Genomic DNA, 22,788 nt, shown 5'->3' with positions numbered 1-22,788 from the left:
GTTCCATGATTAGGTGCAATTGTATATTTTCTATGATGGACTCTCTTATGAATCAAGGAAGGCTGTAGACCATTCATCAGGAGGTTCATTGAACAGGAAAAAGACTGTGGAAGAAGCCATTGAAGTGATTGAGACAGTGACTGAGAACGAGTACTACTATGCATCAGAGAGGCACAACACTAAGGGAGTCATGGAGCTGAACCATGTGGATACAATTCTAGCCCAAAACAAGGTGTTTGCCAAGCAACTAGCAGAGCTTACCAGGCAATTAGAAACAAAGCAAGTGGCTGCAATTCACACACAAGATCAAGAGGAAGTAAGCATTGAAGGAGGTGATTGGGAAGAGGCCAACTATGTGGGAAACCAACAAAGGCAATCATATGATCCACATTCCAACACTTACAACCCAGGATGGAAAAATCACCCAAACTTTGGGTGGGGGAACCAACAAACCCAACCACAAAACCACAAACCTTACAACCACAACCAACATAACAATTCCACATACCAAAACTCCAACCAAAGATCATACGAAGCCACACAAAACACTTACTCCCAACCATCATATCATGGCCAAAATAATCAACCTACCCAACTTAATCCGAACCAACAATTTCAAGATCAATTAAACCGGATAGAAGGAATGATGGCAACCATGAGTCAAGACATAACCGAATTGAAAAGCTTCAGGGATGATGTGAGAGCTACCTTAAGAAACCATGGTGAAAAACTCAAGAGGATGGAGTCTCAAGTAGGAGAGCTATCTCAACAGGCCCCCAAATCAACTGCAGTGTTCCCTAGTGACACAGAAAAGAATCCTAAAGGGGAACAAAAGAGAGTGAGATGGGAAGAATGCAAGGCCATCACCATATTGAAGGAAGTTTCAGAAGAAGAAGGAATCAGGCCCTCAGAGCAGGAGCCAGAAATCTTGAAGGAAGGTGTGGAAGAAGTTAAGCAGGAAAGTGGAACTGAGCAAGCCAAGGAACTGCAAAAAGGCATGCTGGAAATATACCAACCAAAAGCACCATTTCCTCAGAGGTTAGGAGGAGGTGAAAAAGGGAAAACCTATTCAAGGTTTTTAGAGACATTTAAGTCTCTCCATATCAATATTCCCTTTCTTGAGATTCTCCATCAAATGCCTACACACATCAAGTATTTAAAGGAATTGTTGAGCAAGAAAAGAGTTTTGAAGGGAGGACAAACGGTAACAATGAACAAAGAATGCAGTGCCCTCATCAAGAAGGACACAGTCTCTAAGAAAACAGACCCAGGAAGTTTTCATATTCCTTGCATCATAGGAGAAACAAAAATTGACAGAGGATTCTGTGATCTAGGAGCTAGCATAAATGTGATGCCTCTAACTCTTATGAAGAGGCTACAACTGAATGAGGTGAGATCCACTGATGTAATCATACAACTGGCTGACAAAACTCAGAAGCAAGCTGAAGGGGTGGTTGAGAATGTGCTGGTGAAAGTGGGAGATTATTACTTCCCCACAGACTTTGTCATTTTGGACATGGAGGAAAGCTACTTACACCCTATCATTCTGGGAAGACCATTTCTAGCCACTACTAGAGCGCTCATAGATGTAGAACAAGGAGAGCTAATTCTGAGAATACATGATGAACAGCTCATTTTCAAAGTTTTCAAACCTGCATCTGAGCCTGAACCAGAACCTGAAAAGCCTAAGGATGATAGTAGCCATCTGTGTTTGGAGGAAAGTAATCCAGCAGCTGAAACTCTAAAACAATCCTTGGAAGGCAAACAAGAGTTGCAAGAGTTAAAGCCACAAGAATCAATGGAAACAGATCAGAAGGATCTTCCTAGCATAAGGGTCAATGAAGAAATCCTCAAGAGAAAGGGAAGAATGATAGGGAAATTACCAAGAGGGTGGAGAAACAAGAAAATTCCCACTGAAGGTTTTTCTCCGGGAGATAAAGTGATATCAAGTCATTATCTGCCAATTCCACCTGGCCTCAAAACCATTCCTTCCCAGCTCCCTCAAGTGTTCACAATCAGGAAAGTTCTTTCTATGGAACATTTAGAGGTCATGAAGGAATCAAGTGGGGACGTTTGCATAGTGAGAGGAGAAGACGTCAAGCACTACAATCCACCCTAACAAGGGACAACCGTCAAGCTAGTGACGTTAAAGAAGCGCTTCATGGGAGGCAACCCATGTTTTTAATATCCTTACTCTTTATTGTTTTGTTTTGCATCTAATAAAGCATGGTTTCTTATGCATGAACTTGAATCCTCAGGACAACTGCTGAAAGAGTGCACTAAACATTGCATGTAAAATACAATTTGTCTCTAAGTTTGGTGTGCCTGAAGGCACCCAAATTTTATTCAAAATGCATTCAATTTTTCATGCAAGGTGCACAACCAAACATTAAGTTTGGTGTTCCTCTTTGAACACGGTTCATGAAAAGCAAGAAGTTCCTCTGGATTTCGAAATTCATGACAAGTAGACCATTAGCATGTTTTAATACTTTGGTTTCAATTACTTAGGGTAGTAACTCTGTTTAGAATCAAAGAGCCAAAGTGACTATGATTTATTAGAATTATGCACATTCATTAAGGACAACCAATATGGATTTCATGTCATCAGGAGACTTTACCAAACACTAAGTTTGGTGTCCAATAATAAGTGTGCATACATACAAAAGTCACGGCTATAAGCTCATGGAGTCAATCATTGATTTACATGTGCAAGTACTATTCATCATTCACATGGACCGAAAAATGATAGCAAACTTTTTTGTTTGTGCAGGTACAAAAGAAAAGACAAAAATGGAGGAAAAAGACAAAGGGAGGTACGGTGCTTGGTCAAAAAGAAAGTTCACAAGTCTTTGAAGCTAACACATGGGAAGAGGAAGTTCTGCAAGAAAAGATTGCTACATGTACAACCTAATGCACCCAGAATACTTCCAAGAAAATGAAAAGCAATTCGTCCTTCTCCCTAATTCATATATTTACCATCAAGCCACCCTTCACAAACCACCCTAGCCGTCCATTTTTCACTTAAGGGCCCTATAAAGAACCACTTGGGGAACGAGTTCAACACCACCAAATCTCCTTCATGCACATTTTCTTCATCATAGCATAAACTATCTCTTGCCGAAAACAACCTCCCACATTTCCAACGACACTTCTTGCTTCACCTTGTCAACTTTAGCTTGTCACTTACCCCAAAACTAAAGAACCAATGGCAGCTTCATCTAGCCACAAAAGAAGAAAAGACAAGCAACCAATGGAGGAGAACAGGGAATTCGATGCAAGGAGATACAAATCAGTTTTCCATGAGATTCAAGCCGAATGGATGAGACCTAAAAGGGTACTAGCTGAGGTTCCCTTTGACCTTGAAAAGGATGAGTTCCCAGGTGTTTGGGAGAAGATCAAAAAGAGGAAGTGGGAGCTCCTGACTAAGCCAATCACTAAAATCAACATCAACTTGGTGAAGGAGTTCTATGCAAATGCAGTGAGGAAAGACTCAACCAAGAAACCCACATACAAAAGCTATGTGAGAGGGGTGGAAGTTGACTTCAGCCCCAAGGCAATCATGAAAACTCTTGGCCTGAAAAACATACATTTCAGCCAAGCAAGTTATGAGGAAAGGATGATAGGAGAACCTGACTACACGACTATTGCTGAAGATCTTTGTGCCATCAGAGCTGAATGGGTGAGAAAAACAAGAGGGGCTCCAAGAGTCTTGAGAAGGGGAGACCTAACACCTGAAGCTAAAGGGTGGTATGCAATAGTTAGGAGATCTATCCTATCCACTGCAAACTCTTCAGAAATAGTCCCTAAAAGAGCCATCTTGCTACATTGCATTATGGTGGGAGGGGAGATCAAAGTTCATAAACTCATTGCTGAACAGATACAAGAGTTTAGTGAGAAAAGTGACCCTGAATCCTGGCTCCACTTCCCTAGCACTATCATTAGACTATGCATCGATGCCCAAGTACCACTTGAAGATGAAAGACCTAATTGGCTATATCCTGGATTGGCCATAACTGCGTACAGAATGACTCTTGGCCCAACTGCTCCAAGACATACAAGAAGAAGAAATGAAGAAAGGCAACAAGCGGAAGCCGAGCAAGAAGCAGAACAAGAAGGACAGGAAGGAGAAGACAGAGAAGAAGAGTAAGAAGAGCAAGCAATTCCAGAAAGAAGACAACGAATTCCCAGAGACCCCATGGATATGAGCAGAATGCAGGAAATCATGGAAGGAATGTCTCAACAATACATGAGGTCTCAGGAGAGACAAGAGGACTTTCACCTAAAAATGATGGATATGCAAAGGAACTTTGAATCAAGATTCTTAGATCTGCAAAGGGAACAGAATTTGCACTTACAGGAATCCTTCAGCCACATATGCCAACACCAAGATGCCAATGTCTTGGCAATCAAGGAAGCCACCACTTTACAGAATGCAAGATACTCAGTCCAAGCTGATTACAACATCAGTTCGCAAATCAAGCTTAACTACATAGGGGAACATCTACACAAGATGGACCCAGCATTCCCAGCTTTTGATGAGTATTTCAAAGGGAGGAAAGAAGGAGAAATAAACAAGGCAATGATCCTTGAAAAAGGAGTGGAAGAAACGATGAAAAAGGCTGGATTCTGGAAAAAGCTCATAAGAAAAGACAAAGGAAGCACAAGTGGTCAAAAAGAGGCAGGAAGCAAGAAGAAGCAGGATCCCAAGAATTAAGAAGAACCAAGCAATAAATAAGAGGTGGTCTCGTTCCTTAATAATCAAATGATAATTGGTGAATTGTCTTTATGAGCTTTCTTTCATCATAAGTCATTTAAGTGTCATGTGGAGTTTTTTTTTTAGTATGAGTGTCTGTTTATTGCTTTGAATAAAGTGAATGCCTAGATGTTTGGATATAACTTCACCTTCTTAAACAAGTGCTTGCCATGCTTGTTCTGTTTCCAAAAATAAAAGAAAAGTTTGAACAAAAGTAACTTGGCTAAATTAGTGACAAATCAAGTAGAATTAAGTGGTGGTATGCATGCTTGATTGTTCAGTCAGATCACTGGAAATAGAGTGTAGAATTATCATTTTTTAGTGGAAATTAGGATGCTGTCTATGGATCTTGATGAATAAATGTCTTTGGCCATGAAAAAGAAAGAAAAAGAAGAAGAAAAAGCCACTGAAAAAGGGCAACCAAAAAGAAAAAAATTTGAGAAAATAAGCTAGGCACCAATGGTTTGAACTTCTGAGACAAATGCCTGTGGTGTTCATGTATTAAGGATATGCTTGGATGAATAGGTTCTGAGGAGTGTTTCAACACTTGGTAACTTGGGTTAACTAACCTGGGATTATCAACCAAAAGTCCATTATCAAGAGCAACCTAAATACAAAACATTTAGTCACACAAAGAGGTGCTGGGCACCAATGTCTCAAGAAGAAATGTGAACTAAAATGCCTGAAGTGGATATGTGTAGTGCACTGATAAGAAAAAGAAAATGCCAAAGGCTTGTGCAACACATGACACCAAGCAAACAAGGAGCAAAGGAGCTCTAAGAAAAAGAAAAGAAAAACAAAGAAGAGAAAAGTGCCAAGGACATAAGAATAACAAGAGGCCATAGCAGTGTTTGATGGATGCAATGAAAAAGTGATGATCTTACTTGATAAGTATGGAAAAGTGATGCTGCAACTTTCTGCATAAAACCCTTTTGATGAACTTCAAATGCTTGCTAATATAGCCAATGTAATTGCTTTCTGTTTCATACTTTCTTCTCAAATAACTCAGGACTTGCTTAGGGACAAGCAAGTATTAAGTTTGGTGTTGTGATGCCAAGGCATCTTAGGCTAGTTTCACTAGCATTTTTTTGATAGTTTTAGATGTTTTATGCATTTTCTTGAGCTTAAAGTAACCAAGAATGGTTAAAAGAAGAACAAAGCAATGAACCATCCAAACAGTATGATTTTGATGCAAATTCCATATGTTTTTAGTTATATTACTTGAATGCTATGAATGGAAGATTTCTCATGAAATTTTGCAAGACTTTGATGCAATTGTTTGGATGATTTCAGGGAAGAAGAGGCTAGGCAAGGAAGCAACAAAGTCAATAAAGGAAGCTTGAATATCACATGTTGAGTTTAAGTTCCAGTTTAAGCCTAAACTGGAGCTTAAACGCCAGAATCATGAAGGCTAAGAAATGCTGAAACTGAAGTTTAACCTCCAGTTTAACCTTAAACTGGAGGTTAAACGCCAGAATGAAAGTCTCACCAAAGAAGCATTCCACGTTTAACCTCCAGTTTAACCTTAAACTGGAGGTTAAACGCCAGAATGAGAATGCCAATCAGGAAGCATTTCCACGTTTAACCTCCAGTTTAACCTTAAACTGGAGGTTAAACGCCAGAAATGGGAAGTGCACCAGGGAGCCATTTCCACGTTTAAGCTCCAGTTTGACCTTAAACTGGAGCTTAGACGTGTTCGACCAAGTTTTCTCCTTCAGGGTTGCTTTCTCCATTTCCACGTTTAAGCTCCAGTTTAACCTTAAACTGGAGCTTAAACGTGTTCGACCTCCAGGATGCCTTCTTCCATTTCCACGTTTAAGCTCCAGTTTAACCTTAAACTGGAGCTTAAACGTGTTCGACCTCCAGGGCTGCCTTTTCTATCTCCACGTTTAAGCTTCAGTTTAACCTTAAACTGAAGCTTAAACGTGTTCGACTAAGTTACCCTCCAGGGCTGCCTTCTTCCATTTCCACGTTTAAGCTTCAGTTTAACCTTAAACTGAAGCTTAAACGTGCTTCCACAAAAGGCATCACTGGAAGTGTCTGGCGTTTAAGCTACAGTTTAAGCTTAAACTGCAACTTAAACGCCACTCTTGGAAAAGGTTTCTGGGCCAAAAATATTGCGGTTTAAGTTAGTCTTTGAGCACAAACATTAACTTAAACTTACTCTGGCATGAAACCCAATTGAATATCATGGTTTATGGGATTGGGCCTGAAGGATTGATGAGTCTGAAATTTCAATTTGTTGAGTCATGTATTATTATTTGATTATCACTAAGTTGGCTCAATGAATGTTACAGAATTTGGATCAGCAGCCTCATCAAGATTATGGATCATAAACCCAAAGCAAAAGGAAAGCAGGGAGAGGCCTCAAAGCCCAAGAAACATAACAGAAGCTCAATATAGAAAGTGTATAAATAGGATAGAATTTAAGTTAGGAAGGACTTTTACTTTTTCATTTGGCTAGTTTTCATATCTTTGTAATTGAATTCAGAGCTATGACTCACTAAACCCCCTTTCATTGGGTTAGGGAGCTCTATTGTAATTCAACACTAAGAGAGTCATGGAGCTGAACCAGTCGTTGTAGTATAGTGGTGAGTATTCCCGCCTGTCACGCGGGTGACCCGGGTTCGTTCCCCGGCAACGGCGCCATAAACTTGATGCGCATAAACTAGTTATGCTACGATTTAGGAAATTGCACGATCGGCAAAATTCCTTCCGGCAAGTGCACCGGTTATCGTCAAGTAAAAACTCACAATAGAGTGAGGTCAAATCCCACAAGGATTGGTTGAGTGAGCAATTCGGATTAGAAGTATGTTCTAGTTGAGCGGAATCAAGATTTAGATGAGAATTGCGGAATGTAAAATTGCATGAATTAAAGAGCGAGAAGCTAAATTGCTGAAATTAAAAGGGATGGGGGTGATTGCATGAATTTAATTGCAGAATGTAAAGAGAAATTGGTAAATCAGAAATGGGGAGTTCATTGGGTGTTAGGAGATATTGAGATCTCCGAATCAAAACAACTTTTATCTCTTCCTCAACCAATGCATTCATTGAATTTTGCTTGGCACTCTTATATGATTGGATCCCAATCCCTTGGCTCACCAATTCTCTCTAAAAACAAACAAATTCCCAATCCCTTGGTTTAAATGTTCATAAGAAGAGATGATGCTCGATCACTGATTATACCACACAGTTTCATGAACCACAATTTGGTAGGATTACATGTCACAATATCCATCCAAACCCCAATCCAATTCACTGTGAGAAAGCTTCTCTAGCATGAATCCTCCATTCCTTTCCCAAGGTTCCGAAGGATTCCAATTATGGGTAGTTTCTTTCCCAAGACAACTACCCAATGGAATTAGATCGAGAAGCTTTCTAACAAAATTCAAGAGAAAAGATTGAAGAAGAAGATAAAACTATTATTGATTCATTGAATTACAATAGAGCTCCCTAACCCAATGAAAGGGGTTTAGTGAGTCATAGCTCTGAATTCAATTACAAAACTAAAGGAAAATGATCCAAAGTTCCCGTGTGTCGAAAAGTCTTCCCCCTCAGGGGCTGGATTCCCCTTCAATCCTCCCGTGTCTCAAATGCAGAAACTAAGGCCTTTAAATAGGCTCCCTAAATTACAAAATGAAAATGAAATTCAAAGCAAATTACAATCAAATGAAAATAAACTATTCTAGATGATTCTTGTGGCCTTGATTTGGTGTTGTTGATGGGCCTTGCTTGCTTGAGGGGTAGAGTGACATAATTGATCCAAAAAGGATAATGATCCATTAAACTACACTCAAACGTTGCACCCCCCTTTCTTGAGTCGTCACTTTGTTCTCTTGTCAACCTTGCCAATTTGATGCCAAATATAGACTATTATACCTCGTTGGAAAGCTATGGATGTCAGCTTTCTAACGCAACTGGAAGAACCTCAATTGGATCTCTATAGCTCAAGTTATGCTTGATTGAAGGTGACAAGGTTGCTGGTTGGTTTGACAGCGTTTAAGCCAACGTTTAAGTCACTTAAACGTGCTCGAAAATGCCAATTTTGGGAGCTCAGTTGCATTGTCCACCCCATACTTCTATACATCGTTGGAAAGCTCTGGATGTCTACTTTCCAATGCAACTGGAAGCGCATCATTTGGAGTTCTACAACTCGAGTTATACTCCATGGAAGGTGAAGAGGTCAGCTGGCCTGATTGCATGTTGGTACTATGCTCTTCTATGCACATTACAGGGCTGTTTTCTCCCTCAATTTTTAGTATCCACCATGCATGCCATATATGCTTGGAAAGCTCTAGATGTCTTCTTTCCAATGCATTTTGAATCACCTCATTTGGAGTTTTGTAGCTCAAGTTATTTATGTTTGAAGAAGGCATGGTCAAGCTGTTCCATATAACACGTTTAAGCTCCAGTTTAAGCTTAAACTGGAGCTTAAACGCTGGCACTCCCTGGAGGCACAAGCTCGAGCACATTTAAGCTTCAGTTTAAGGTTAAACTGAAGCTTAAACGTGGAAATGAGAAAGCAACCCTGGAGGAGAAAAATAGTCGAACACGTTTAAGCTCCAGTTTAAGGTTAAACTGGAGCTTAAACGTGGAATGCTCCTGGTGCCTTTCTTACTTCTGGCGTTTAACCTCCAGTTTAAGGTTAAACTGGAGGTTAAACGTGGAAATGCTCCCCTGGTGAGATTCTCACTTCTGGCGTTTAACCTCCAGTTTAAGGTTAAACTGGAGGTTAAACTTCAATTCCAGCATTATATGGCTTGGTAGTTTAAGTTCCAGTTTAAGCTTAAACTGGAACTTAAACTCCACATGTGATATTCAAGCTTCCTTTATTGATTTTGTTGCTTCCTTGCCTAGCCTCTTCTTCCCTGAAATCATCCAAACAATTGCATCAAAGACTTGCAAAATTTCATGAGAAATCTTCCATTCATAGCATTCAAGTAATATAACTAAAAACTCATGGAATTTGCATCAAAATCTTCATGTTGAATGATTTAAGACAAGCATGACTATTTGGCCCAAATGATTACTTAAGGCTCAAGAAAATGCATAAAACAACTAAAAATAAAAGAAAAAGGCTAGTGAAACTAGCCTAAGATGCCTTGGCATCACAACACCAAACTTAATCCTTGCTTGTCCCCAAGCAAGTTCTGAATTATTGAGAAGAAAGAATGAAACAGAAAGTAAATTCATTAGCCATATCAGTAAGTAATTGACATTGATTAATGGCGTGTTCATGCAGAAAGTTGTTGCAGCATCACTTTATTGTTTCTTAGGTAAGAATGTCACTTTTTATGTTTCCACTAAAACACTGCTATGGCCTCTTGTTATTCACATATCCTTGGCAAGTTTCTTTTCTTTGTTTTTCTTTTTCTTTGAGCTTATTTGCTCCTTGTTGCTCAGTGTCATGTGTTGCACAAGCCTTTGGCATTTTCTTTTTCTTATCAGTGCACTACACATATCCACTACAGGCATTTTAGTTCACATTTCTTCTTGAGACATTGGTGCCCAGCACCTCTTTGTGTGACTAAATGTTTTGTATTTAGGTTGCTCTTGATAATGGACTTTTGGTTGATAATCCCGGGTTAGTTAACCCAAGTTACCAAGTGTTGAAACACTCCTCAGAACCTATTCATCCAAGCATATCCTTAATACATAAACACCACAGGCATTTGTCTCAGAAGTTCAAACCATTGGTGCCTAGCTTATTTTCTCAATTTTTTTTTGCTTTTTGGTTGCCCTTTTTCAGTGGCTTTTTCTTCTTCTTTTTCTTTCTTTTTCATGGCCAAAGACATTTATTCATCAAGATCCATAGACAGCATCCTAATTTCCACTAAAAGTGACAATTCTAACTTTATTTCTTAGTGAGCTGACTATTCAATCAAACATGCATACCACCACTTAATCTTATTTGATTTCTTACTAAATGGAATTGAGTTACTTTTGTTCAAACATTTCTTTTATTTTATGGAAACAGAACAAGCATGGCAAGCATACATTTAAGCAAGTGAAGTTTATCCAGACACTTAGACTATCACTTATTTGGAAATTAAACAAACAGACAAACAAAAACTGCAATGACTCAAACTTAAAGCAGGGGTGCATGCAAACTTCAAATATCAGCAATTCAAAGTACAAGTAATTAAGTGACAATACAACCTTTTAGCATCTTCTTTGTTGTTCATCATCCTTCCTAGCCTTGGTGTTCTCTTTGATGATGATGTATATTCCTTCCATGAGATTGATTGTCTTCCTGCAAAGCTATTAGAAGTTGCTTGTTCCCCAAGCACTTTGAGAATTGGTTAGCATGCATGGATGTTTGTAGGCCTCTGAACTTAGATTGGTGTGTGAACACGAAACTTAGTTCCTTGCCATATGCAGCAATTGGGATCATATGCAGAAAACCTCATGTGCTTTTATTAAGAAAATAACTATGAACTAGAAAAAGAAACTATGAACTAGAAATTAAACTATTGTTTAAGTAGTTTCCCTGATTGGTTGGAGCTAGTGACTAGTCATGCTGAAGTAGAAATGTGCTTTTAATGAAGTTTTTTTGGTGGAACACCAAACTTAGAATCTCACATTCACCCTTGAATTGTTTTGGTGTGCAACACCAAACTTAGCTCCTTGCAATACAGATAAATCTACTTAACTCTTTTATTGAAATAACTAGAAAAGAAAAACTACCTTTGGTTGGGTTGCCTCCCAACAAGCGCTTCTTTAACGTCATTAGCTTGACATGCTGTTCCTGACTTTCTTCCTCTTCTTCCAGTTTGTTAAGAGGAATGACTTCAAGTGGATAAAGGAGCTAGTTAGTGCCCCTTGTTGTGAATGCTTCTTTCCAGCAAGCTTTCCCTTGTGATTGGCTTGAGTGAACTTGCTTGTTGGCTCAGGAGTTGGATTGTTCTTCGACCTTCTCTTCTTCATGGATATGATCCTTTGTTTCTCGGTCACAATCCTCATTTTGGTGCTTGTTTCTACTGCCTTCACATCCTTGATCTCAGAACTTGGTTGTTGTTGGACAGTTGGAGTATCCTGTTCATCAAAAGCTTCCTGAATTTGTGGTTCAATGAACCCTTCCTCTTTGCAACTCTCTGTGTCATTGGAGTGTGATCTCCCTTGATTGACTTTCTCCCTTTCTTGTTCTTCTGATTCCTCCCTTTGGTTTGCCATGGTATCACTAGAAGAATTGTGGGTAGGGATTTGCTTTGATAGATATCCAATTTGTGCTTCTAGCTTTTGAATGGCAGCACCATGATTTTGTAAGTTGGATATCACTTCTTCCTTAAAGCTTTTCAAATCGGCCACATCTCTGCCCATAGTTGCAATCATTCCTTCTATCCTGTTTAATTGATCTTGAAATTGTTGGTTCGGATTGGGTTGATGAGGTTGATTATCTTGGCTGTGATATGGTGGCTGGGAGTATGTGTTTTGTGTGGGCTGATAGAGTCTTTGGTTGGAGTGTTGGTAGTGGTATGACTCTTGTGTGTAGTGGAATGAGTCTTGTGGATAGTGAAATGAATTGTATGAATTTGAGAAGGAATTTTGTGCTGAGAAATGCTCAAGTGATGAAGAATTTGGATATGTAAAACTAGGAGGTGAGGTTGGATAATTCAGAGGTGATGGCTCTTGATGAATGGGGTGTGAATAAGTGAAATCTCTTTGGTTTTGATCTTCCCAGCCACAACTTGAGTAGTGATCAAATTCACCAAAACATGCACCATTTTGTGGCTCTGGGAAGTACCCCGTTTCCTGTTCCTGATACTCCCACCCACCATGAGCATAATAACATGAATCATTCTGTGGTGGTGGAGAGTTTCTCATGAATTTTGATTGACCAAAAGATGATGGATACTCCTTTCTTTTTTGCAATGTGCTCAGTCTCAAACAATACTCATCCAAAGATAGTGGAAATTCCATAGTGAGGCAATATCACAAACAGCTAGTGGTTAGTATGCTAACAAGTGAATAAGCAAAGAAAACAAATTAAAATTTGCAGAAATTAGCAGTAATAAACTGAAACAAAAACTATTAACAAAAGAAAAGAAAAATTGCTCAATCTAGTTAACTTCCAATTGGAGAATTGTCAATCGAAAACCAATCCCCGGCAACGGCGCCATAAACTTGATGCGCATAAACTTGTTATGCTACGATTTAGGAAATTGCACGATCAGCAAAATTCCTTCCGGCAAGTGCACCGGTTATCGTCAAGTAAAAACTCACAATAGAGTGAGGTCGAATCCCACAAGGATTGGTTGAGTGAGCAATTCGGATTAGAAGTATGTTCTAGTTGAGCGGAATCAAGATTTAGATGAGAATTGCGGAATGTAAAATTGCATGAATTAAAGAGCGAGAAGCTAAATTGCTGAAATTAAAAGGGATGGGGGTGATTGCATGAATTTAATTGCAGAATGTAAAGAGAAATTGGTAAATCAGAAATGGGGAGTTCATTGGGTGTTAGGAGATATTGAGATCTCCGAATCAAAACAACTTTTATCCCTTCCTCAACCAATGCATTCATTGAATTTTGCTTGGCAATCTTATATGATTGGATCCCAATCCCTTGGCTCACCAATTCTCTCTAAAAACAAACAAATTCCCAATCCCTTGGTTTAAATGTTCATAAGAAGAGATGATGCTCGATCACTGATTATACCACACAGTTTCATGAACCACAATTTGGTAGGATTACATGTCACAATATCCATCCAAACCCCAATCCAATTCACTGTGAGAAAGCTTCTCTAGCATGAATCCTCCATTCCTTTCCCAAGGTTCCGAAGGATTCCAATTATGGGTAGTTTCTTTCCCAAGACAACTACCCAATGGAATTAGATCGAGAAGCTTTCTAACAAAATTCAAGAGAAAAGATTGAAGAAGAAGATAAAACTATTATTGATTCATTGAATTACAATAGAGCTCCCTAACCCAATGAAAGGGGTTTAGTGAGTCATAGCTCTGAATTCAATTACAAAACTAAAGGAAAATGATCCAAAGTTCCCGTGTGTCGAAAAGTCTTCCCCCTCAGGGGCTGGATTCCCCTTCAATCCTCCCGTGTCTCAAATGCAGAAACTAAGGCCTTTAAATAGGCTCCCTAAATTACAAAATGAAAATGAAATTCAAAGCAAATTACAATCAAATAAAAATAAACTATTCTAGATGATTCTTGTGGCCTTGATTTGGTGTTGTTGATGGGCCTTGCTTGCTTGAGGGGTAGAGTGACATAATTGATCCAAAAAGGATAATGATCCATTAAACTACACTCAAACGTTGCACCCCCCCTTTCTTGAGTCGTCACTTTGTTCTCTTGTCAACCTTGCCAATTTGATGCCAAATATAGACTATTATACCTCGTTGGAAAGCTATGGATGTCCGCTTTCTAACGCAACTGGAAGCACCTCAATTGGATCTCTATAGCTCAAGTTATGCTTGATTGAAGGTGACAAGGTTGCTGGTTGGTTTGACAGCGTTTAAGCCAACGTTTAAGTCACTTAAACGTGCTCGAAAATGCCAATTTTGGGAGCTCAGTTGCATTGTCCACCCCATACTTCTATACATCGTTGGAAAGCTCTGGATGTCTACTTTCCAATGCAACTGAAAGCGCATCATTTGGAGTTCTACAACTCGAGTTATACTCCATGGAAGGTGAAGAGGTCAGCTGGCCTGATTGCATGTTGGTACTATGCTCTTCTATGCACATTACGGGGCTGTTTTCTCCCTCAATTTTTAGTATCCACCATGCATGCCATATATGCTTGGAAAGCTCTAGATGTCTTCTTTCCAATGCATTTTGAATCACCTCATTTGGAGTTTTGTAGCTCAAGTTATTTATGTTTGAAGAAGGCATGGTCAAGCTGTTCCATATAACACGTTTAAGCTCCAGTTTAAGCTTAAACTAGAGCTTAAACGCTGGCACTCCCTGGAGGCACAAGCTCGAGCACATTTAAGCTTCAGTTTAAGGTTAAACTGAAGCTTAAACGTGGAAATGAGAAAGCAACCCTGGAGGAGAAAAATAGTCGAACACGTTTAAGCTCCAGTTTAAGGTTAAACTGGAGCTTAAACGTGGAATGCTCTTGGTGCCTTTCTTACTTCTGGCGTTTAACCTCCAGTTTAAGGTTAAACTGGAGGTTAAACGTGGAAATGCTCCCCTGGTGAGATTCTCACTTCTGGCGTTTAACCTCCAGTTTAAGGTTAAACTGGAGGTTAAACTTCAATTCCAGCATTATATGGCTTGGTAGTTTAAGTTCCAGTTTAAGCTTAAACTGGAACTTAAACTCCACATGTGATATTCAAGCTTCCTTTATTGATTTTGTTGCTTCCTTGCCTAGCCTCTTCTTCCCTGAAATCATCCAAACAATTGCATCAAAGTCTTGCAAAATTTCATGAGAAATCTTCCATTCATAGCATTCAAGTAATATAACTAAAAACTCATGGAATTTGCATCAAAATCTTCATGTTGAATGATTTAAGACAAGCATGACTATTTGGCCCAAATGATTACTTAAGGCTCAAGAAAATGCATAAAACAACTAAAAATAAAAGAAAAAGGCTAGTGAAACTAGCCTAAGATGCCTTGGCATCATTGGCTTGGAGGTGGATTAAAATAATATTAAAATATCTCTGGTGTACAACTACTAAAACTAGGTGTATCGGAACACTCGTAAAAACATCTCTAAAAATTATTTTCTGAGCTACTAGCATAAATGACACTAGTAACATATTTATTATGAGAATAGTACATGTATAATGAGGCCTTAGCATTGCTAAATTCATCAGAGAGTGTTGGTGCTAAGCTACACCAGTAAACCGTAAACCCGGTTAAACCGATTTTCTGTTTTTAACTAAAACTGACCAGGTAACCTTATAATATTATTCAAGAAGCTTATAATACTAATATAATGATAATATCATCCTATTATCTCTCTTCTCTCATAAATCGAGTCCGGTTCATCAAACTGAGACTATTTACAAAAAAACCAAATCAAAACTTCTAACCGATACGGTTCAAAAACCAGGTTCTTCGTGACCGCGTTATCGAGCTTGTCTCGGAAAAGGTTCTAACTTAAAGATGACATAATGACAATGAAGATTGAGATACTTGATGATATATCAAAGGTTTTCCCCTTACTGATCTTCCAGAGAAATCCGTACTTTCAGAAAAGATTTCGCGTTCTCGAAAACCGGGGTTGTTACATTCTACCCTCCTAAAAGAAAATTTTGCCCTCAAAATTTCAATTACCTGAGAATAGATGCGAGTAACTAGCTCTCATCTTATCTTCCAATTCCCAAGTGTGCTCTTCTTCTCCTCTTGGTTCCCATGCTACTTTGACTAAGCGAACAGTCTTGCCTCTTAGCTGCTTATCACTTCTTTCTACGATCTGAACTGGTGATGCTTGATATGTCAAATCATTTTATAACTGTACTGTTTCTGGTTGTGAAACGTGACTATCATCGGGAACATATTTCTTAAGTTGCGAGACATAAAAAAAACATCATGAAGGTTTGATAAATAAGGAGGAAGGGCTATTTGATAAGCTACTAGACCGACTCTTTTAAGTATTTGGAAAGGTTCTATGTATCGTGGGTTAAGCTTCTTAGTCTTAAGGGCTCTACCTATTCCAGTAATCAAAGTTACTTTTAGAAAGACACGATATCCCTCTCTAAACTTTAAGGGTCTACGTCTATTATCGGCATAGCTCTTTTGTCGGCCTTGTGCTGTCTGGATCTTTCGACGAATCTCCTTTATCTTCTCAGTAGTTTCTTACACTAAGTTTGGACCTAAGACACTAGCTTCCCCATCATCATTCCAACACAATGGTGTCTGACATCTCCTTCCGTAGAGAGCTTCATATGGTGCCATCCCGATACTTTGTTGGTAACTGTTGTTGTAGACGAACTCGACCAATGGAAAATACCTATCCCAACTGCCCTGGTTATCCATCACACAAGATCTTAACATGTCTTCCAATGTCTGGATTGTTCGCTCTGACTGTCCGTCTATCTGAGGATAGTATGCTATACTCGTGTGCAATTCTGTTTCTAACGCTTTCTGAAAAGCTCCCCAAAATCTAGTAGTAAACCTCAAAACTTGATCTGAGACAATTTACGAAGGTATCCCATGTAGTCGTATGTTTTCTTGAATATATATTCGTGCTAGCCTTTCTAAAGTATAGTCAACTCGAATCGGAAGAAAATGTGTTGATTCTGTTAACCTGTCCACAATCACCCAAATAACATTGTGTCCTGTTGAGGTCCTTGGCAATCCCGTGACAAAATCCATAGTGATCTGCTCCTATTTCCATTATGGTATTTCCAAGGGTTGCAGGGTTCCTGACGGTTTCTGGTGTTCCACCTTCACCTTCTGGCTGGTTAAACATTTTGAGACATAATCAGCTACCTCTTTCTTCAAGCCCGGCTACCAGAACATTTGTTTCAAATCCTTGATACATCTTTGTTACTCCAGGATGCATAGAAAATATACTTTGATGAGCTTCTGCAAGAATCCTTTGCCACAAATCTCCAGAGCTAGGCACACAAATTCTGCTCTTACATCTCCAGAGGCTGCTACGATCTAGTCTTACAGCTTCTGGTTCCTTTACTTTCATCCGTCTCAGCATCGTCATCATTTCTGAATCCTTTGCTTGTGCTTGCTGAATCCTAATCTTAAAATCTGGTGTTATATGCAATTGGGCCAAACGGACTCCACTTGACGTCTCAGTCATAGCCAACTTAAGGTCCTCAAATTCCGCGAGTAGCTTTTCTTCCTTTATCATCATCCAAGAGATATTCAAATTCTTCCTGCTCAAAGTGTCTGCCACCACGTTCGCTTTTCCTGGGTGATAACTTAACTTAAAATCATAGTCCTTCAGGAACTCCATCCACCTTCGCTGTCCAGAATTTGCACTTTGATAGTTTATCATATAACTTCCGAGTCCTCAGTGTCTGCAATACAGTCCTTAGATGCTCTTCATGCACTCTTTCTGTCTTCGAATAGATGAGAATATCATCTATGAAGACTACTATGAACTGATCAAGGTACGGACGGAAAATATGATTCATGTAATCCACGAAAATCGCAGGAGCATTAGTTAGTCCAAACGACATAACCGTATACTCATAGTGACCATATCGAGTTCTAAATGCAGTCTTCGGTATATCTGACTCTTTCACTCGAATCTAGTGATAGCCCGATCGCAAATCAATCTTCGAAAACACAGTTGCACCTTTTAACTGATCCATCAAATCATCTATTCATGGAAGTGGGTACTTGTTCTTGATAGTGACTTTATTTAACTGTCGGTAATCTACACAAAGTCACATTCCACCATCCTTCTTCTTTACTAGCAACACCGGAGCTCCCCAAGGTGATGCACTGGGACGAATAAATTTTTTTCCAAGTAGCTCATCCAACTGCTTCTTCAACTCTGCAAGTTCCAGTGGTGACATCCAGTACGGTGCTATGGAAATCGGTCCGGTTCCAGGTACAAGTTCAATGCTGAATTCTATTTCTCGCTGAGGAGGAAACTCAGGTATGTCGTCCGGGAAAATATCAGGAAATTCCTTCACCACTTGGATTCGTTCTAAGCTTAGTTCACTATCATTCGAGCTAGCCGCTAACAGAACGTACCCCTCACAATCACTCCCATCTAATGCAACTCTTACAGAATTCCGATATAAAGTATGAGACAGAAATGGTTTAATATCTAAGCTATCAGACGGAATAATAGCAGTTCTTTCATAGTAATCAAGGAAAACATGATACTTAGATAACCAATCTAACCCTAGAATAACTTCTAAACCACATAGTGGCAAACAGATTAGATCATGTATAAAAGTCCTGTTCCTAATAGCGAATGGTACTTGCAGGCACACTAAACTGGTCAAAGCATTTTGGGATGCAGGTGTATGGACAATCAGATCAAAGTTCAACTCAAAGAAATCTAGTCCCAACTCACGAGCAACAGTTAAAGAAACAAAGGAATGCGATGCACCCGAGTCATACAGTACAGTTAGAAATCGATCTTTGACAATACACTGACCTTGGATCAGGGCGTCTGATTGCATAGCATCATCAGCAGTCATGGCAAACACTCGACCTTGTTACTGGGTTCGCACTAGATTCCGAAAAAACTTTCTTGGGTACATCCTAGCTGTGTGTCCAGATTCCTCACAAGTAAAATAAGCGTTCGTTCCTTACAGCATCCAAATATAACATAACCATAACCATGGAGATCATAACAGCTATGAGGATAGCTGTGCCTCGCATCGATTCGTCATTCGGAACTCAATTAAACTATGTCTATTTGCAGTCATTAAGGTCCTATCCGCACCAAACAATCAACATTAAGGTGATCAGTCTTAATATTTCAAGTAAGGCACGAACATTCCCAAAATGAGCACTCATAGACATTCATGCCAAATGTATCTTAAAGATACCCTAATGGCGTGAGACACACAAGCAGAGTATGCAATGAAGCATAGTCAGTCCACTCCCCAGGCTCTACTGGGAACAAACTGCTCTGATACCAAATTGTAACGACCCAGTTTTCAGTACACCTAGGACATACCAGAAACTGAGTGCTACCAATTTGTCATCCTAATTATTATCTATTATTTATTATATGAGCCTGATTCGTTGTTAAAAGCGTAGTTAGTTAGCGAGGTACTTTTTTTTTTTTTGAAAATATTTGGATCAATAGACGGAATCATTCATAATCAACTCACAGCTGATAACAGATAAAACAGTTATAAGCAACCACACATAAATACATCACAAGTAGCTAGCAACATTCAGTTATCCAGCCTTTATTAGAGTATAGACCTTTAGTTAGAATGCCCATAAATATAGCTAAATAATAACTATATACATATACGTACATACAACATCCTAGGTCCTGACCTGTTCAAGAGGTCCCTAAGCTGGCACCTAGGCTAGCCTAGACTCTATACTCACCTAGTCCCTCTAAACTACTAAAGCGAGGGAAAGTACGTTCTAGGTCTTCAAAATTCAAGTCAGGTGGAACGTCATCAAAAGATAGAACATCATCTGCTACTCCTCTGCACGATCAGACTTTTCCACAGGATGTCTCTCTGGTACCTCATGAAGTAGCCACACAATAGGAATCTCGTACACAGGATTTAGGTTAAAGTGCGCATACGAAGGGGTGCAGACGTTAGCTGGTCTCACAGTATTTACATATAATCAGAGAACGATATTCACCCTAGACTCAGAAGACTATCTAAAGCTGAATCCTCTTCTTGCGAACGGTCATCAGCGAACTATGGTAAGGTACTCTTACTTCCATCTGAAGGGGGAAGGGAGAGAGAAGGGGTAAGAACTGGGGAGTTCTTAGTAGGGTCGGGGTTATTAGTTACGTTCATTAATTCTATGTTGTTTAGCAGACTATTAGCAGAATACAAGGAAGCAATAATTAGAAAACACAGATAAGTAAAGAAGATAGAGAAAAAAGATAGCAGAACACAAACAGAAGAATACAAGAAAATATCACAAGCGCAGAGAATGGAATACAAACAAGGAAAGCATACATTCATACCACAAACATAACAAAGGAAATGCGCAACCAAGTATGATGCATGTCTAGCCCTAGTGCAGGTAATGAGCTCATCTGTCGGTTACTAACCCGCTCCCGACGTTATCCAGCAACCTCTGTCTGGATAAGGCTTTCCTATTGGCTATACCCCTGTGTACAGGAAATAACCCCTCTGCCACCACAGGGTCCACTGCACGCAGGAAATAACACATCTGCCACTGCAGGGATGTACACCGACACACCTTCTGTATACAGGAAATAACCCCTCTGCCACTACAGAAATGGAACAGGTGGTCACGGTACTTCTGTAGCAGGAAATAACCCCTCTGCCTTACAGAAATAAAATATGGATCTATACCGTAGGAAAGCATTCTCAGTGATCACACCATTATCTATCTGACTGCCTCACTGCAGCAGATGATCATACAAGTATATCTGGAGTTGCCTTAACGCAACAAATGAATAAACACATCTCTTGGGTTGCCTCAAGCAACAAATCATCACATAATCATTCTCATTATCATCATTCATCATCATTCTCATTATTCATCATCATTTTCACATTTTTATGCAGTACCTCTTTCCTTCTCTGTTCAATCATACTGTACAAACTTTACATCTTTCACTTTTACAACATCTTAATTCAAACCATTTCTCTTTATCACATTACTCTTTTCTCTTTGTCTTTTTACTTTGCTCTGATTACTTTTTTTTTTCTGTATTCCTTTATTCTGCTCTGGTTACTCTGTTCTCTGTGTTTCTTTACTCTACTCTGATTTCTCTGTTTAACATATGTATTTAAAGCTTATGTAAATTTCGGTATGAATAGTTAGTCTGTCCCAAGTATAGGTTCATTAAGTCTATACTGAAACAGTTTAACTTTTCATATAATACCTAACCCTATTCGCAAATCAAGAACTAACTATGTTGCCCTAGTTTGTTCACTAGTCTTTGTCTGTTTCTCTGTTGTTAAAATTTTACAGACTTTTTCTTCGATTTTTATCTTTTCTTCAACTTTTTATCTTTTCTTTATCTTTGCCTCACTAATATGTTTTTACCACTCCCTAAGTGTTTTATGAAGGTAATTATGAGATTCTGCGCTTAAAGTTGTCTTTCTAAAGCTTTTACAAAAAACTGCCTTTTTCGCATTATTTTATTATTTTTATTAAAATATTATTTTTAATTAAATATTATTATTTAATATTTTATTATTTTTTATTATTTTACCATTAAATTTTCGAAAATTAACTTACTTTTACTTTTAACCTTTAAAATTCACTTTTTACCACCCGTAACTTTTAATATTTCTACTTTTACCACCCTAACTTCCAGAAATTACTAAATAACCCCTCAAACACCAAAATAATTACTTCCTTGCCCTTTTTAAGATCTAAGGCCTGTTCTTCATTGTTCTTCATCACACTCAAAGTGTTCTTCATGTTCTTCATAAATTCTTCAGATTCCTTCTCTGTTTTTACCCGTTTTTCAGTCTTTTCAACAACCGATTTTTACTATAATTCATAATAAATTAGCAGCCACTAAAACCCCATCTTTTCTACATGATTTTAACACAAATTGAATCTCAATTTAAGCTTAGGGTTTCATTTTTCCAGCTGCCCCAAGAACATGAACTTTAAAGCTTAAATTTCATCAAATTTCATCAGAATTTCACCAAATTTTCACCAAAAATCAATCATATATGCAACCAATTTTTAGCACAGCCAAATAATACAACATTCACACATCTCAAACACAATTAATCAAGATTAATTTCGTGACACCCTACCTGGTTTTGCTGCTCCTAATTCGGTTAAACTTTCAGGTGGTCCTTAAGCACTTTTTCCTCCTAAATCACATCAAGAACAACTTTAAATCCAAAAACTCTCAACTGACCAAATCTCACTCAGTATGTTAGAAAGAGATATCTCACCTTAGACTTGCTGTAAATTCACGTTTCTTAGCCCTCAAGTCAAGTTAAGCATGATTCCTAAGGAAGAACATCAAGAAAACACATGTTTTGCATGGTTTTCCTTGAAAACCGAATTGAAATGGGAGGGAAACAGCCATATCACCTTATTTCCATCCTTGATAAGTCACATGGTTATGTAGAGGAAGAAGAGAGGATCATTTTGGTGAAATCGGAGTTTTGATTTGAGTTTTAGTGTAGAAGAAATCAAGCTTTGAAGATTAAGTGTTCATGAAAGTTTCTCTCTTTTCTCTCTTGTTATTTTCGGCCAAAATGAAGAAATGAGACAGCCTTGGAGGTCTTGGGGGTGTAAGGTGAGTTGTGATTGGTTGGCTTGGAGGTGGATTAAAATAATATTAAAATATCTCTGGTGTACAACTACTAAAACTAGGTGTATCGGAACACTCGTAAAAACATCTCTAAAAATTATTTTCTGAGCTACTAGCATAAATGACACTAGTAACATATTTATTATGAGAATAGTACATGTATAATGAGGCCTTAGCATTGCTAAATTC

At 38.7% G+C, this 22,788-nt stretch overlaps 1 non-coding gene across 1 annotated transcript; it reads left to right on the top strand.

Moving 5' to 3' along the window:
- Positions 1 to 7,327: 7,327 nt before the first annotated feature.
- TRNAD-GUC (transfer RNA aspartic acid (anticodon GUC)) lies at positions 7,328 to 7,399 on the top strand. Its single transcript has one exon. It is a non-coding gene; the product is annotated as a tRNA-Asp (tRNA).
- The last annotated feature ends 15,389 nt before the right edge of the window (positions 7,400 to 22,788 follow it).

This window comes from Arachis hypogaea, chromosome 14 (genome assembly GCF_003086295.3).
Source record: "Arachis hypogaea cultivar Tifrunner chromosome 14, arahy.Tifrunner.gnm2.J5K5, whole genome shotgun sequence".
NCBI classification, from domain to species: domain Eukaryota; kingdom Viridiplantae; phylum Streptophyta; class Magnoliopsida; order Fabales; family Fabaceae; genus Arachis; species Arachis hypogaea.
The sequence above is the reverse complement of the archived record's forward strand: the minus strand, read 5'-3'. Positions and strand labels throughout refer to the sequence as shown.